At 36.9% G+C, this 17,675-nt stretch overlaps 1 pseudogene; it reads right to left on the reverse strand.

Moving 5' to 3' along the window:
• Positions 1–17,675, reverse strand: part of LOC114888092 — a 108,299-nt pseudogene that overhangs the window by 59,377 nt on the left and 31,247 nt on the right.

Below are 17,675 nucleotides of genomic sequence, written 5' to 3' on the forward strand. Positions count from 1 at the left end.
CAGGGCACAACCTTTGAAAGAATGATATAGCCATAGGACATGACAAAAACTGTTTAGAACTAACTAGATCCAAGATGGTGGAAGATTTGACTTCCAGTGGACATTGCACCTCATTATACACTCATTGTAACACATCAGCATGCTAAGTGACACACCCACAGGTGCCATGACAGTTCCAAGGCCGACCATAAAAGGTCAACACGTGGCAGTGGCCCAATTCCTGGAAATCCCCACCCCCTCTCCAAAATAGTTGGAACACTCCTCCTACTCATTAGCCTATGAAATTACCCACCCCTATAAAAACTGACAACCTCAGACCCTGGTGCCTCTCGCCTTCTGAGATGGCCCATACTTTGTCCGTGGAGTGTGTTTCTCTCTAAATAAATCCACTTCTTACCTATCACTTTGTCTCTCACTGAATTCTTTCTGCGAGGAGACATCAAGAACCTGAGCTTCATTAAGTCCTGAGACCAGGTGTGTGATCTCAATGAAAAGACCATGAGTTCAAGTCCCAATCTGAGTTGTGTGGTTTCACTAATGCTAGCACTTTTGCATTCTTCATCCTCTCTAGGCCAAGCTTCTTGAGATTAGATTACTTTATTTCCCATGTATTCCTTAATTTATCTTATTCAAATTTCTATCCCCTGTCTCTAGCCAAGCCCACTTCATAATTACCAAATTTTAGTATCTTCAGAGTTGTCCATTTTCAGTCCTTTTCTACTGACCTACTCCTCCTGGTTAAAATCTTCCCTTTTTTGTCATACTCTATATCACTCTTTTCTCTGGCTGCTTTCCCTCAGTCATTTCCTTCAGCGTCATAGATACTATGATGCCCCCAGACTTTTGTCTTCACCTCTCTTATTCTCGGTATAATCACACTTTCCTCTAACAAGCTCATCTTCTTTCAGAGCTGGAATTCTCACTGATATTCCATATTCATTCAGTCCAGACCACTTTCCTGAATCCAGCTTCTTTATACAGCCCCCATTCGGTGTCCCACAGTCTCTTCAAACTCAATGTGTCTAAAAGTAGAATTCCTTACCTTATATTCCAAACCTCTGACCACCTCCCCTGTTGCTCATCTTTATCAGCGTGACACCTCTGTGGACCAATTTCCTAAGTAAAACCTGAAAACTATCCAAGACACTTCTCTCTATCCTTCTCTCTCTCTCTTTCCCTGCTCTCAATCCCCTCCTAAGTATGACTCAATGACCACATCCTCACACATAGTCTATTTCAGGTCCTTTTGTTTCACAAGGTCTTGACCTACTGAACAATCCCCTGACTTGTGTCCAAACTCTTCCTCCCCCAATCCATCCCTTATGTTGCTTCTGAATTACCATTACACAGCCTATAATTTTGGAGTCCTTATCACCCATAGACATTGTTCCCAATGCCTTAGTATAGTATACAAATTCCTCTATTATCTAGCCCATTCTTATCTTTCTAACCCCATCATTTTACACTCTTCCCTATAACTGATTTACAGCATTTCCCCAGAGTCATGCTTTCCTCTGCCCCTTTCCTTTGTACATGTTGTCCCTTCTCTCTGGAATTCCCCTCTCCCTTTTATTTTACCAGTGAGATTATTCATTAGGAGCGATCTTAAATATTATTCTCTATACAACCGCCCCCCCCCCGATTCTTTTCATGAGGCCCACTACACCTTTCTCTGTGCAGCCATCATTCCTTACGTACACCTCTATTGGTATATTTGTTCCAAAGGGTCACAACCTTCTCATTATGGGGCTGTCTTCTGCTCTAGACTGTGACTCTCATTCAGAGTAGAGAACTCAATTTCATTTTCATCCAGCTGGATTTTCAGCAGCACACCTAAATGTAGTGAAAGTCCTTTCACTACTATCTTTAAGGTATTCTTAAATGTTAATTGCACTTATCTAAATCAGTTAATTCTGTATCATAATAAATTCTTCATTGAATAGCTTTCTGTTGGTTTCTGTGTGTATGTCTTATCTACCCTTCTAGATTATCAAATCTTGGAGTCTTTTACTCTTACCAGTTATCTTAGGGTGGATCAGGACTCTTGTAAAGCTGGATAGCCAGACCAAGATATTGGAAGCATTTTTTACTAGGGCTGTGATTTGTTACTGGGCTAGGAAATTCGTAGGTAAATCGTGAAACCAAACACTTTTTATGATTATTAAAGGATTCTGAACCAAATAAGGAGAAAAAAAGTTTGATTTTGAGCTAATTAATTCACACTCCCATTTCTCATATATTAATCCGTTGGCTTTGCACTCAGAGCTTTTGTTTGTCACTTTGAGTGTCTCATAACATAATATTTCTGTTATTACTATCTGGTAAATTCTCGTGTAAGTGTAGTCATTGATTCTTAATTCTTCTAACACAATTTAATGAAAATTTATATATGTTTTATACTATTGCATTGATGCCTCCAGATAAGCAGTACATCTTCTAGAGGAAAGGGTCAGGAGCTGGTGTGTTGGGGTCAGTCAGAGTCAGGGGACACACCAAGCTCAATGTCCAAGTTGGAGCAGGACCATCAGCATAGGATCTAAAGGGAGGAACACAGGAAGTCTGAGAAAGCAGGACAAGAAGATCCATGTTCCAGGTTCATGGTCCAGAGACAAGGAGAGCATCTGGACACCTCCAGAGCAGTTGGGCTGTCTCTGCAGCATCATGCTCAGCTGCTGCTTCCCTACAGGCTCCCGGCAAAATCTGCCTTGAATCAAAGGATTAGTCCACTTTGCCTAGAGAAAATGCAGTTGTTCAAAGGATGGAACTTTTTAGGTCCTGAGGGTTTTTCGCAGTTCTGGAAAACTTACCTCAACTATTTATCCAGATGAAAATTCCTTGGATCATTGTTTTAGAATGAACTTTATTAACTAGGCTTGATCCAGGAAAATTCTATAATCAGTTATGTTATTAAGAAACTTCATTTTCATTTGAGGCATTCCTTTCTTCCTCCATTTATTCATTTCTGGGACTTGATCCAAACCTTATATAAAACATACACAGAAAGAGAGAAAACAAGTGGCCTCTTTATATAAACTATTCAAGAAGGAAATGAAGCCACCCAAATGTGGCCTATGCCATCTGTGGTCTGTGATAAATAGCAAAACTACAGTTATGTTTTTTCTTTAAATGTTAACTATAAAATATAAAATCCTTTTTATCAGCAGCAGATGTCAAGCATGCATATTAAAATGACATGGTTTATTAAATAACATAACTTTAGACTCACCGAACTCGTAAAGACTATACATTTTTTTGCATTTAGGTTAAATGTCTGAAATTATGCATTACTTACTACTTCTATTCAAATATGTGAATACTAATATACATATTCCAAAATTTAAATTTATAAGTGGAAAGATTCATACATCATGGGCTGAATCAAAATATTTTTCAATCCATAAAAGTAGATTTTCATTTGACTCTTATGTTTAAGCTTTACTGAAATTTTCATATAGCACTGAAAATAAGCATTACTTTCTATATCTCAAGTCTAAAGGAAATCAGTGAAGATCAAATAAAAAGAAAGAGTAGATTTAAAATTATGTATTCTCTCTAGCCTTTTTAACAGCTTTTTATTTGGCTTTCATAGTGTACTTATTTGTGAGGAAATCTGTTATCTTCTGTTTCTCCCCACACCCCCACTAACTAAGAGTTACTACAGGCTTTTCTCAGCCTGAGTCAGGGAAGCGATAGCTTTGACAATTAGGTAGGAACCACTATAAGGAATTTTTACAGAAATCAAAAGTTTTGGAAACTTCTTTACAAGGCTATTCTTGGAATATTTTGAATTCAAATTTAAAGTCAGTAATGAGAATTTAGTATGGTAATTAAGGAACAGTAAATTTTCATCTTATTTCTTCATGAACTGATACTCTGGTTGAAACTTTTCTCTTAGCAGGGCTCCTTAAAATGACTCTGGAATTGGAGATTACAATGCTTTTAAAGATTTCCTTTTCTCTTTCATTTTTATGTATAGTTTGTGCATAATCTTTTAAGTAGCTAACATGAGAGAGATTAGGAAAAGTTTCTTTTTGAGATATATATTCACCTACATCACAGTCAGTGAGTCTTAAATTATTTGGGCCAAAGTCAGTGTGTAATACTCACATCCCTTATATTTGTCCAAGGAAACCAGCTTTCCAGTGGTAATCTGGTGATTAACCTTATCTGCTCATTGCTACTTAGACAGTATTCTGTAATGTTTAAGTCAGGGTCACCGCTGAGTATAATTTGCTGAGTTTAAAACCAACAGGTGTATTCTGGACAAAGTAAAGAGCAAATAGTAAAATGGCTTACATGTTTTCCTAAGAGTTTATTTACTTTGGGATTTTATCTGCTGCTTTTAGTTTTAAAGGCTTACTACAAGGGCACTAGGAACAAATGGGCCCTTTGTGTTTCAGGAACAGCAGGTGTTGAAACAGCTTTTTGGTTTCACTTGGACAATAGTAGTCGATGTATTTGACTTGACTGATCATCACAAGCTCCAAGGGCCATCGCCTCCCAATAAAAAATTATCTGGATGTTTTTATGGTTATCTAGTATTGTTCTATTCGGTTCGTCTGCATATTTGTCTATGATACATATCTGGGTAAATTTGTTCCAAAAAGCAATTGTGTACTAAATTCATGTTCATAAAACAAATTCCTAAAATGTTGTTATTCTTAGACTCTGTGAACATGGATTTATAATTACTATGGCTTTAGCGGTATTAAAAACTTAACACCTTCTGAGGATCTCACCAAACGAGGCAAGTGACTCAGACATACTTCAAACGAATTTACTAGGATTTATCCATGAGATAATTCTAACCGTTGTAGAGTTCCCGAATCTCCAGAGGGATAATTACCTGCCCTCAGCCATCTATACAACAGAGAGAAAGGGTCAAACACCCAGCATAGTGCTAGACATGAGTGTTTCTATATGTTGACTAAACACTCAACAGATAATAAAATATCCAGAGAAATAACCCATTGGTTGTCTAGAGACTTTTAATCAAATTGCCCTGGCATCAGTGAATGACATTATCCCACATTTTCTCCAAAGAGCACCCTTCCTTCTTTATGTTTCTAGAGCTGACTGTAATCTCATGATGACTTTAGGGAGTATAAATAATTATCTCCAGGTTAGTGGCAGTTCCCTTATTATGTACCCATAAGTCACATTTTGGATCTTAGACCTATTCTATTTGGATTTCCAAACAGAGTGGTTTGAAGTGTAAGATAGTGGGAGGTTACATATAACAAGTGGCAATAGACTATGTGCATCTAATTTTTGTGTTTTTTCTTTTTAATTGTGGAAAAATACACATAACATAAAATGTATCATCTTAACCATTTTAAGTGTACAGTCTAGTGGCATAAGTACATTGTTGTGCAACCATCAGCACCTCCATCTCCAGAGCTCTTTTCATCTTGCAAAACTGTACCTGTTAAACAACAGCTCCCCATTCCCTCTTCCTCTCAGCTCCTGTCATCTAGTGATTTTTAATGAAAATTATTATGCTAAAATATTGCTGTATATCCGTAAGGAAATATATGTTCACCATCACATTTATGAATATTTTAGAACTGACATAACATAGTAAAAAATATATATATTTAATCTTTGTCTCATCAGTTTTCCTGGGAAAGGAGTGTCCCTACACTTCTGTGTCTAATTTTTCATGTACTATTGAAATGGTTACATGCATTAAGGGTTCATTTTCAAATATCTCCAACATCTTTAAACTTTAGAAATATTTTTAATTTTTTTTTTCAAGAACACTAATTTTTGTTGCTTTAATTTCAGGCATTTAATTTCTACTTTTTTCTCATCGTAACAACGTTAATATTTTTAATATTCCATATACATTTACCAAATTCAAACTCTGCACCTTTCAGTGCAATATTCTGTATTTAGAACTAAATGATACTTGGCCATACTTTTGTCAAATACTTTTATTTTATCTGGAAATCCTTATTTCACCTGGGTTGCACTGATTTATTTTGGAATCAAGTAATCTGACTTTAGTTCTTCTGTCAATGATTATTTATTATTAGTCATTATTAATGTGTGAGTAGCTCTATTAGCAATCAATCTCAAGGAGTGATTGAGAAAGCCTACTTGCTATGTTTTGTTTCCATTTTAAGCCCTCAGGCTGACATTTCCCTGCAGCAATTGCTCTTAGCTCATAACTGAGAATTTTTAAGCAGTTGAGCTTGAAGAATCCCACTGGGCTATTTCTATGTTGAATGATTATTAAAACATTATTATGATATTTAAAAATGATTCTTGGGCTTCCCTGGCGGCGCAGTGGTTGAGAGTCCGCCTGCCGATTAAGGGGTCACAGGTTTGTGCCCCGGTCCGGGAAGATCCCACATGCCGCGGAGCGGCTAGGCCCGTGAGCCATGGCCGCTGAGCCTGCGCGTCCGGAGCCTATGCTCCGCAACGGAAGAGGCCACAACAGTGAGAGGCCCGCGTACGCAAAAAAAAAAAAAAAAAAAGATTCTTAATGTTTTATTATGTTCAGGTAACAAAACTTATCTTATTAAAACAAAAAATTTATTAAAACAAAATTATTAAAACAAAAATTATTAAAAATTATTTTTAAATTATTAAAACAAAAATTAGAAAGTAAATAAAATTTAAAAGTAAATAAAATTTCTAATTTTATTCTACTTGCTATTCCAAATCAAATAGTCATTAAATATATTTGCTTCCAAATCAAGTCAGACCCATTTAAATATGGTACACTACTCCAGTCAGTTGAATTCTCTCTATAGAGTAGGAAGTAGTCACCTACTTGATATTATTTGAGAAATGTGGAGAGAGCTTTCTCCTCCTCCAGGTCACAGTGTCTCAAGTTTTACCATTAGAGATTCAGTACTTGGTGTTTGTCATCAGACGTTGCCTTTAAAATATGGATATCCTTGGGAAAAGTGAATCTTCTCATTGTTAGTCATCAATCCTTTTGTGAGCTTGCTTTTACCCAGTGTAAGTGTGAACAGAGACATAAAATTAGGTGAGAGAGAGAGAGAATAAAAATGGGGTGCAAGGAACTGTGAGAACAGGGGTCCCCAACCCCCGGGCCACGGACTGGTAGTGGTACGTGGCCTGTTAGGACCTGGGCCACACAGCAGGAGGCGAGCAGTGGGCAAGCGAGGGAAGCTTCATCTGCCGCTCCCCATCGCTCTCATTACCTCCTGAACCATCACCCCCACCCCACACCCCGGTCAGTGGAAAAATTGTCTTCCACGAAACTGGTGCCTGCATCGGCATTTTGTCTCTTTCATCCCTGACTCTCGTAGAGTATTATTTACATGATGCTTTGAAAAAGTTAATAAAATATAAGTCTCTGTTTTTGAGAAATTCCTTCAGAATAATCAACAAATATTTATTGTATGTCTCTTCTATGCCACACTTGTTGCTCAGCACGTCACATGAATTATTGTACTTACTCCTCAAAGCAACCCTGTTTGCCTGATGAGGAAATGAGGCTCAGAGAAATTTGGTAATTTTCTGAAGGTCACGCAGCAAGCAACTGCCTTTCTGATTGCTAAACATAGATCTTAACCTCTAAACTCTATTTATTCTTAGGGTAATGGGGAACCATTGAACAGTTCCAAGAACAAAAGCAACATGATCAAATTGTATTTTAGAAACATCACACTGGATGTGAATAGATTGGGGGGAAATAAGACTAGATAGAGTCAGGCTGGAAGTTAGAAAGCTATTGCAATTATCTAAGCATGACATGAATGTTGCCCAGGATGTGGAAGTAGAAATGAAAAGATAGATTCAAGCAAGATTCGAGAGTAGGCATAAACAGAATTTAACTGGAAGGACAGAAAAGTGTCAAAGATGATCCTTGGGTTTCCAATTTGAGCAACCAGGTAGATGGTTGTTTTCATCAGTTGGAGTTACTATGACAAAAATACCATAGACTGAGTGGCTTAAACAACAAATATTTATTTTTCACAGTTCTGGAAGCTAGAAGTCCAAGATCAAGACACTGGCAGATGTGGTGTCTGGTGAAAACTCATTTCCTGGTTTGCAAATGACCATTTTCCTTGCCGAGTCCTCACATGGCAGAGAACTCTGAGCTCTTCATCCTCTTATAAGGGCACCAGTCCCATCATGGGGACCCACCCCCATGACCTCATCCAAACCAAATTACCTCCCAAAGGTTCCACCTCCAAATACCATCACATTGGGGATTAGGCTTCAACACATGAATTTGGGGAGGGATGCACACATTCAGTCCACAGCAATGGTGATGCCTTTCACTAAGATGGGAACACAGAAAGAGTATCAGTTTGGGGCTGGGTGTATGTGTGAGGGGGCGGATAATGTTGAGCTCCGAACACATGGTGTTTGGGGTGTCTGTGAAATGTCCAAACGCAGATGTCCAATAAACAGTTTCCTCTATTGGCCTGAAGCTCAAGGAAAGAGATGTGGGCTGGAGATATAAATCTGGAGGTTATCAGTGTATGGATGGAAAGTAGATGAGATCACCCTGGAAAAAGTGCAAAGTAAAAAGAGAAGCCAGCCCTGTGCCATGTCTGAAAAATGAAATAAAACAAAAGTAAATTAAATCAATATGCAAGAATGGCACAGGCAAGAAGGGAATCCACCAAGAAAATGAAAAGGAACAGTTAGAGCGGTAGAAGAGATAACAGGGACCGCATGGGAGAACAAGAGCCTAGAAGGATAAAGCTTTCGACGGGAGGAGTGCTCAGCTGCCTTGGCTGCTATAATGTTACTGAGAGATAAAGTGAGGCAGGGGATGGTTTTAGCACTAAGGAGGTTGTTGGTGACATGAGGACAGTGGAGTAGACGACAAAAACTAGACTTCAGTCTTCCTCTAGTTGCTAAATGGATGCATAGTATAGTGTAAATCTTTACATAAGTCTGAGAAAAATAAACTTCATGCATCTTCTTTGTCAATGAGTATTTTAATTACTTGTATTATTCCAAATGCTTTGTGCACACTAAAATCATTCAATCCAATACCCTAATTGGTATTTTACTTTCATTTCTGGAGGCCATTCGATTCTAATTTTACAATCTGATTTTTTTTTCAAACTCAGTGATGATATTCTTGATGAAGACGGTGTAATTTTGAGATATTAAGAGAGTTTTTATTTTTTTATACAGGTGCTGTCTGACAAACAAAGCAAAGAGAAAGCAGGTAAGTCTCTTTGATGAAGTCTGTTTTACTATTTACCTATAAAAGTTGTTTGAAGAGCCTTGCCTAGTCACTATAAATTTAAGCATGCCACAAGTCTTGCTGAATAATTGATAGTCACAGTATGATGTTAAATTAGAGTATATTCTACGTCTTGAAAACTGGATCAGTTCACTCAGTTTTTCCCTAGTACTCGTGCAGCCATATTGTGGGTTTAATTCCTGTTTTGTACAGTTGGTTCCATACGGATAGAAATTACTTTGCATAACTAGACCTGTTGTGATCATTTCACTGTCTATACAAATATGTTGTATAGACAGTGAAATCATTATGTTGTACACCTGAAACTACTATACTGTTATATGTGAACCATATCTCAAAAAAAATTTAATTAAATTAAAAAAAGAAATTCCTTTGCCTAACCAGGCTTTATCTTGAAATATATACTATAGATAAAGTAGTAACAAAAGATTACACCCGTACCAAAACAACTGCTCAGGTGAGTCCTCTTAACAATAAAAAAGGGTAGCAATTTTTCTTTGTATAGCTTCTGTATTTGGAAATGTTCTGCATAAATCAAAATGTTTTACATCTTTTTTTTATTTAAATGTTTTACATCTTAATTTATTGAATTTCTTATTTCAATAACTACATAAAATAACAGCTAACAACCCCCTGAACCACCACTTCTTACCAACGGTTTAGCAGCTGTTGTTTTATTTGAACAGTTCTTTATTTGAACAGTCATTGTGGACATATTCTGAATCTTCTCATTTGTCCTTACTTCATATGGTCATTTAAATGTTTACACTTGAAAGGAAGCCACTTCAAAAACTTTGTGTGACTCCACTATACACATTCTTTACATATTGAAGATAATGTGTTTCTGGAAAAGTTCAATGAAAAAATTAAAACTTCTTTTCTCTGAGTTAATACCTTTAAAGGCTTTTTTGAAATAATCTTGTCAAATAATGCCACTAAAAAATAATACTCTAATGCTGCCCTTATCTTCGGTAACCATCATTGTTTTCGTTTTCGAAGACCTCTTTTTCTTTTATCTGTTGGAGAAAACTTTTAGTCCCTATTCAGATACCTAAGATCTCAGCTTCAGTTCAAATTAGCATCAGCATTGGGTCTCTGGGATATAGTCATCTGCTGTTCTTCTGTCTCCTGGGGAGATTTGTAAGGAGACTTTCACACTGGACCAACAAGTGTGCAGGGCCCACCAGCTGTAGCAAAATCACCAGACTGAGTTTGCTTTTGCTGTTCTGTGAAATGCTTGTAGCATCAAGCATGCACAGTTTTGTCCATATCCATTTTTATATTTGAGACCTTAACAATACATAACCTTCAACCAACTGACACCTAAGTAGGGAATAAGCAAAGCCCACTTTTAAAATCTTATGAATGTGTCCCAGTTGTAAACTATGCCATAAGTAGAACCCTCTGCGCTTCACCTCTCTTGTTGAAATTCCAACCTGAGCTAGAGTTGATCTTGAATTTACGTCAGCAAAGACTGTGCTTCACTCCAGAAATCACCAAATGAAGGATTTACACAAAAAAGTAGCATGTGAAGGTTTTAACTAGAATGTGATAGATTTATTTTCTTTTTATCATAAGCAAATCAAACTTGTTATAGTTAAAAAATACTTTCCATCACATAAAAGCTACAGTCAAGAGAGTAAATAAGAAACAACTGCCGTTAACTCCTGGCCAGAACTGACAAGTACTTTTCTAACAAATCTCCAATGAGGAAGTCCGTCTTTGGTGACTCTGATCCGGTGTAAATGCACCAGATTGGATGTGGAGCTTATCTACAAGTATTCAGGTATCACGCAGTGGGGCTTCAGTCTACCAGAGGCTCAATTTTTCACTGCTTATGCACTCTGCCAGCTAGTGTTTCATCTTGACAGGAAAAAAAAAAAAAAAGAATAGGCAAGCAGGCCAGCAGAAACTAGAAAAGAGTCAAATCAGTTTTCACATAAATTTTATGGAAAGCGCTTTGGGAGTAGGAAATATTGGTGAGGGAAGTCTGAGGACAATTTTTCTTCACATGTAAATCAGAGGAGAATTTTTGAAGCCTAATTCAAATTTCCCTGCAAATGTAAAATAGTCCATAAGTTTGGGTTTTTCAATAACAGCTGTTCTCTTTTTTTTTTATCTCATCTTTCAGATTAAATTATTTTTACGATTCAAATTTTTAATGGTCATTCCTTTCTGCTGTTTGTAAAATGTGAAGTCAGATCCCCTCATTTTTGGCTTCCCATCATTGCTTCTTGATTGGAATGTCCAAGAGCTTCTCTCTGTGTGTTTTACCAAAGATGTAATATAGAGGTCAGACAGAAGAGGCTATTCAATATAGAGAGATGTAAGATGTAACATGACATAGAAAAAGGACATACTGTGACCCAGCCTCACTGTCTGCCCTTGTAAGGTGATTCCTAATGATTCTTTCTTGTGTGGCCTGATCCACATTTTCCTCTGGTCTCAGTCTCTGGAGAGAGATAAATGGGGAACCCAATGTAATAGTGATCTCAAGCAGAAAAGCTTAGGCACAAGGAGGTGGTCTAAAGGCCAGTCGATGTGGTTACCTTCACTAATAGTTTAAGAGAGGGTGTCACTAAATAACTACACTCTTTTTTAAGGGGTATAAACTGTCCAATAGGACCAAACTATTTAAGCCTAGTTGTGGAAGGAATATTTGCTATGGTAACAGTGGAGTAAATTCTGAGTTTATTCCGATCAACACTGTGACCTTTGTGAGATAAAAAGTCAAAATGGAAATAAATGGTACATATTATGGTATGACTTCCTAATACAATGAAAAATTAATTCATTTTGAAAAGTGAATATAAATGTTTAAAAACTAACCCATATAGCTGTAGTTGACTTAATCTGTCCTTAAATTCAGTTTCTCATGGTACGTATTTTTCCTTTCTTCAATTTGTAAATAGGAGACCAAAGCCAAATTCCAGTATTGCTCACGATCAAGAATATTTGAATCTTGTACTGATAAACTGTTCTTCACATACAATGTACATTTCGCTTCCAGAGTGTAAAAAAAAAATTTCTCTTCCATTTAAAAAATGAGTTGAAAACCTAGGGAAAATAAGGTCACATCTGAAGAAATCACTTATGTTATTTTTTTCTCAGTAATTTCATTAGGGCAACACAGACAGCTCCTCCAAGCACAGTTTCAAAACAAGTTTCTTGGCCATAACTATCCCTCCTTCCTGAGAGTACTGTAATTACTTTCTGCCCCCTCAGCTTCATTGTGTTATAGAGTTTTGTTAGGCCCATTATCAAGAATATGAAGGCTCTGTCACAAAAAGAATTTCCCAAGTGTTAGAGATACAGGGCACACAGGGTGTCAAAAGTGCAGCCAAATCCAATGATTATGAACAGAAGCATATGCTATGGAATATACACATTCTTCCATTTCATTAGAATTTACTTGTAGTGACAAATGCCCAAGATCGAGAAATTCTCAGTGCCCCTCACCAACCCCAATTGGAAATTATGACTTCATTTTAACTCATAGAATGTTGAACATCTACTATGTCCCTGGCACTGTGCAAGGTCTTAGCGACACAAAGATAAATGAGATAAAATTATCCCTCCTTCAAGAAAGTTATCCAACTTAAATCCCCTCTCTTAAGATTTCTTTAGTGAAAACAGAGCTTTTCAGTAAATGTGTGACTAGTGAAATTTACAATAATTTAATAAGTTTTAGAATTGTGATTTCCTATAGCTACATAAAGAGAAGCAATTACCATTCGTGGCAGTATGCCCACATGAAGCAAAAGGAAAGCATCAGCGTGTTCCGAGAGGAAACTTGGTTTTATTTTATATTAATTTGTATGAATCTCTATCGTTGAAATGCAAGTGCAGCATAAAGCTTAAGAGCTATGTAAATCTAGTTCACATTCTTTCGCTCCATATTTGAGTTGTACCAGTTTATTCTGGATACTTACTTATAGCCCTTGTAAGCTGCCAATTTAAATACAGATGGAAAGGAGAGTGGCTTTTATCCACCATTCCTACCTCTTGCACCTGGCATGCAAAGTCTTCTCCGCAGCAGTGCTTCCCAAATATCTATCAAAAAGCCCCCAATAACAGGAAGTCAGGGAAACTGCCAAGCCAGCAAACATGAAATTTGTTTTACCTGAAGAATTCAGGTGACTTTTGCATTGCTGTTTCCTCCACTTTAAATGCTTGTCCCCGACTCTTAGCATGGTTGTCTCCTCATCATCCAGCTTAAATCCACTTGCTTTTTTCTTTTTCTTAATTTAATTAATTAATTAATTTTTGGCTGTGTTGAGTCCTCGTTGCTGCGCGCAGGCTTTCTCTAGTTGCAGCAAGCGGGGGCTACTCTTTGTTGCGGTACGTGGGCTTCTCATTGCGGCGGCTTCTCTTGTTGTAGAGCACGGGCTTGGTTGCTCCACGGCATGTGGGATCTTCCCGGCCCAAGGCCCGAACCCGTGTCCCCTGCATCGGCATGCGGATTCTTAACCACTGCGCCACCAGGGAAGCCCCCTAAATCCACCTGCTTTTAAAACTCTTCTCTGCCCCCTCTATCTGAAGAGGTTGCCTCCTCCCCTCACTAATTTCTAGCTCTGCAACTTTTGGTTTCCTTCACAGTACTTGTCAGAATTTAATTTCTTCCTTCCTTCCTTCCTCCCTCCCTCCCTCCCTCCCTTCCATTTTTCTTCCTTCCTCACTTTTTACCTACCTTCCTTCCTTCCTTTCCATTAGATTAGATTGCCCATGTCTTATATGCCCAGCAGACTGCTGCTACATAACAGGTGCTCAAAAACATTTGATGACTAGAAGAATTTCTGAATAACTGTTTTGTATTAATATAATTGTGTGCCATCTAGAAAAAATATATATGCAGTAGGAAGACAACTGTGTTTATGCAGTGGCTTTGTGACATTCTTGGCACATTGCTGAGTATCCAGTTTGAAGAGGATAAGTCTGGGATATTAGAGGAAGATAGAGGATCAGAGTTTATTGAGTACCTACTGTGTGCTAGATCATGATGATTCTTTATGAATATTCCCTCATTCAATCCTCAAGAAACCCTGTAATGTAAGAGATATTGTCCTCACTTTTTACATATAAAAAATAAGGGTCAGTAAGATTAAATTGCTCAATGAGTGTCTAAGTTGGAATTTAAACCTGGTTCTATTTGATTTTTAAGATCATGTACTTTTCACTAAACAAATACTTCTTGAGGAGTATAGTGGGATTATGGGGTGGTGGGGAGCCTGGGAGTTGCTCGTTGCTACTACTTGTCCAACCACTGTATTTTATGTATTCGTAAATTTATTGAGTTATTGCGTAGGCATTATGATTCATTACATAATGAACACAAAGAAGGAAAAGACAGTGTCTTCCCTCGAGGTGCTCACAGTTAGTGGGGAAGAGAATAAACAAACAATACATAAAGTGATCAAAATGTAGATATTTTCTGTTATATTTATATACCTGCAATTTAGAATATAAATATGGCAAGGACACAGGCAGGATCCTTAAAATCAAGGAAAAATTACTTTTGCAAATATTTTAATAAAACTTCATTTAAATGTCCCCTCATTAATAGTAATCATTTATAAAAAATGAGTTCTGGAGACCAAAATTGAAGCAAAGAAAGAGGTTTGATCTTATGGTTGCTGTTGTTGCCTCTATAGTATCTTTGGAGGAAGCCAGACTTGAGCAAACCCTAAATGATAAAAGACAAATCAGTACCTGGTTTCTCCCCTTTGTGGTCTTTTGGGAAATGAGGCAGATTCTACTAGAGGGTAAGAGACCTTGAATAGATGAGATCATGACCAGAAAGCAGAAAAGCAGAAAGCAGATACAACACTTGGTAGCTAATTGGTTGGCAGCAGGGAAAGAGTATTTTCTTGTTAAGAGAATCTTTCTTTGATATAATCAATAATTTCTTCAGTCAGAAACATTGAAGATTAATTTGTTTGTTTTTCAGTACCATTTCTTGCAAATAATAGACCTTAGCCGAAAAACATCTTTTTCACCTTATGTCCTATTTGTTTCATGATCTGAAAGGAAAATATAAAAATTTTCTATTCAATAACAACATGATTTTATCTTTTTATTTGTTATCTTAAAAAAATAGATCTCTCTACTTTTATGCATAGCATATTGGTTTCTTAAATAATATAAAGTTAATATTGAAAACAAAGTATTATTTCATTTTGAGGTTCTACGATATACCCACATCTTGTAAATAGATTTAAGATTAATCCATGTTTATATTTATTATTCTTGAAATGCAATCTCCGTAAATAGTGCATTAAGGAAAATACCAGAGTTAAAAGACAGCCATAATTTTTGCTTTCGAAATTGCCTTTTATAAGTATGCTATATTTAAATATATAATCTTGAAACCATCATTCACACACCATTATTTTCACTGCAATTTTATTACAAATAAATATAGTCCCATAGAAAATTTTCAGTCATATTGACTGCAACATTACTACAGATGAGTAACTTTGATGTATATTTACCTCTAGCCACTAATTCAGTCTTTGGAAATACTGGTAGGTCTAAACGGTTTTTTTGTAAGCTCCAGTTGTTTTGTGAAGCTGCCCCTTCCCCTAGGCAGCCCTGAAATTATCCAGTTGAAAATGTGGGACCTTTTATGAGACATTGTCTTAATCCAAAGGGCTGATCATATGCTTAAAAAAAAAGAATATTCTGCCCCATATAATTTTTTACAGAAATTAATCATTGAATACTATTCAGTTACATTCCGCTAATTTATATGTATGACTTTTGTTAACATCCTCTTCTAAGAAAGGAACAAAGATTCCAAAATCACATTAGAATATGGGCACCATCACCAACAGCTGGCAAGTAATTGGGGTTCCTCTCATTCTGCATCAGAAATTTCCAGCCCAGAACCTTCTGACATGGAAACGCAGGCACCCCTCTCCTTTACTGGCCAGCACTTTAATCTCCCCCGTTGTTCACTGAACACCCTCTGCTCTCTCACTCCTCAGGGACACAAAGACAAGATGTTCCCTGACCTCCCCACCTGGTAAATCCCTCTGCACATTCAAGAGGCAGATCAGAGGCTAATCCCTCTTCTGTTGAACTTTCCTTAATCCCCCAAACAGAGTAAACCGGCACACGACACATTATGATCCTCCCTGTCATGGCTCCTATAACATTCTATAACTTCTATTGCAGAAATTATATCTCCTATAACATTCTGTATCTTCTATTGCAGAAGTTATATCCTCGAAAGCAGACCACAATTTATTATTTTTTGTATCCTCGGTACATGCACATACTGGGTTCTTGATAAATTTTTGTTGAATGAATGAACGAATGAAATAATTTGCATTTTACATTTGTAACAACCTGTGAGGTAAGCAATACAGTAAATCCCCTACATACGAACGAGTTCCATTATGAGAATGCATTCGTAAGTCCAATTTGTTTGTAAGTCCAACAAAGTTAGCCTGGGTAACCAACTAACACAATCAACTATATACCGCTGCTTTTATGCTTGCTTCCAGACACACTGGGCTTGAAATAAAGATACTGTGCTACTGTACTCTATACAGTACCATACAGTAAAGTACACAAAAGCGCACATGACAATGTACAACAGACACGTGAACTAACTTACGTGATTGGACATGCGAACACACATTCGCATCTTTGAAAGTTCACAACTTGAAGGTTCGTATGTAGGGAACTTACTGTGTAGTTGTTATCTTGATCTTACAGAAACTGAGGTTAATAGGCATTAAATGACTTGTTAACATGTATGCATCTGTTCTACTGACTGACAGACAAAACTAACATTGAAACTTTAGTCAAATAATTTTTCTAGCACACCAGTTTTGAGTGTTGTTTGTTGTTTTGCTTTTGTCCTTCAATTTTTTTCCCACGACTTGATTTTAACGTTGGTTATTTGAAAACGCATATGCTCCATAACAGTACTAATAGAAATATAATGCAAGCCCCAAATGCGAGGCAAATATGTCATTTAAAATCTATTAGCCTCATTAAAAAGAAACAAATGAAATTAATTTTCAGAATATTTTATTTAACCCATAGCTCTAAAATATCATTTCAACATAAAATAAAAATAATAAATATTAATAAGACATTTCACTTTTTTGTAGTAAGTATTTAAGATCTTGGGAGTATTTCACACTTCACATCACATCTCGGTTCAGACTAGTCACATTTTGATAGCACAAATGATAACATCTTTTTATAAGTCACTCTGTGATTTGCTGTTTGACACAGTCTTGTGGGGAGCAACATTAGTGAATCAATTTAAGTGGTGAGAAAGGGGATCATCATGGCATAGCTAGGGAAAATCAGTAAGCCACCGGTGTGAGTTATAGTGTCTTTTCCTCCATTGTTTTTATTTGAAATACTTGTAGGGATTATTGATTTCCTTAGTGGAATTATTGAAAGCATTCCTGCTTCCCTCTGCAATCCAAAATATTATTTTCATCTT

The sequence above is a fragment of the Monodon monoceros genome, unplaced genomic scaffold, assembly GCF_005190385.1.
Source record: "Monodon monoceros isolate NGI ecotype Baffin Bay Population unplaced genomic scaffold, NGI_Narwhal_1 Super_Scaffold_8, whole genome shotgun sequence".
In the NCBI taxonomy this organism is placed as follows: Eukaryota; Metazoa; Chordata; class Mammalia; order Artiodactyla; family Monodontidae; genus Monodon; species Monodon monoceros.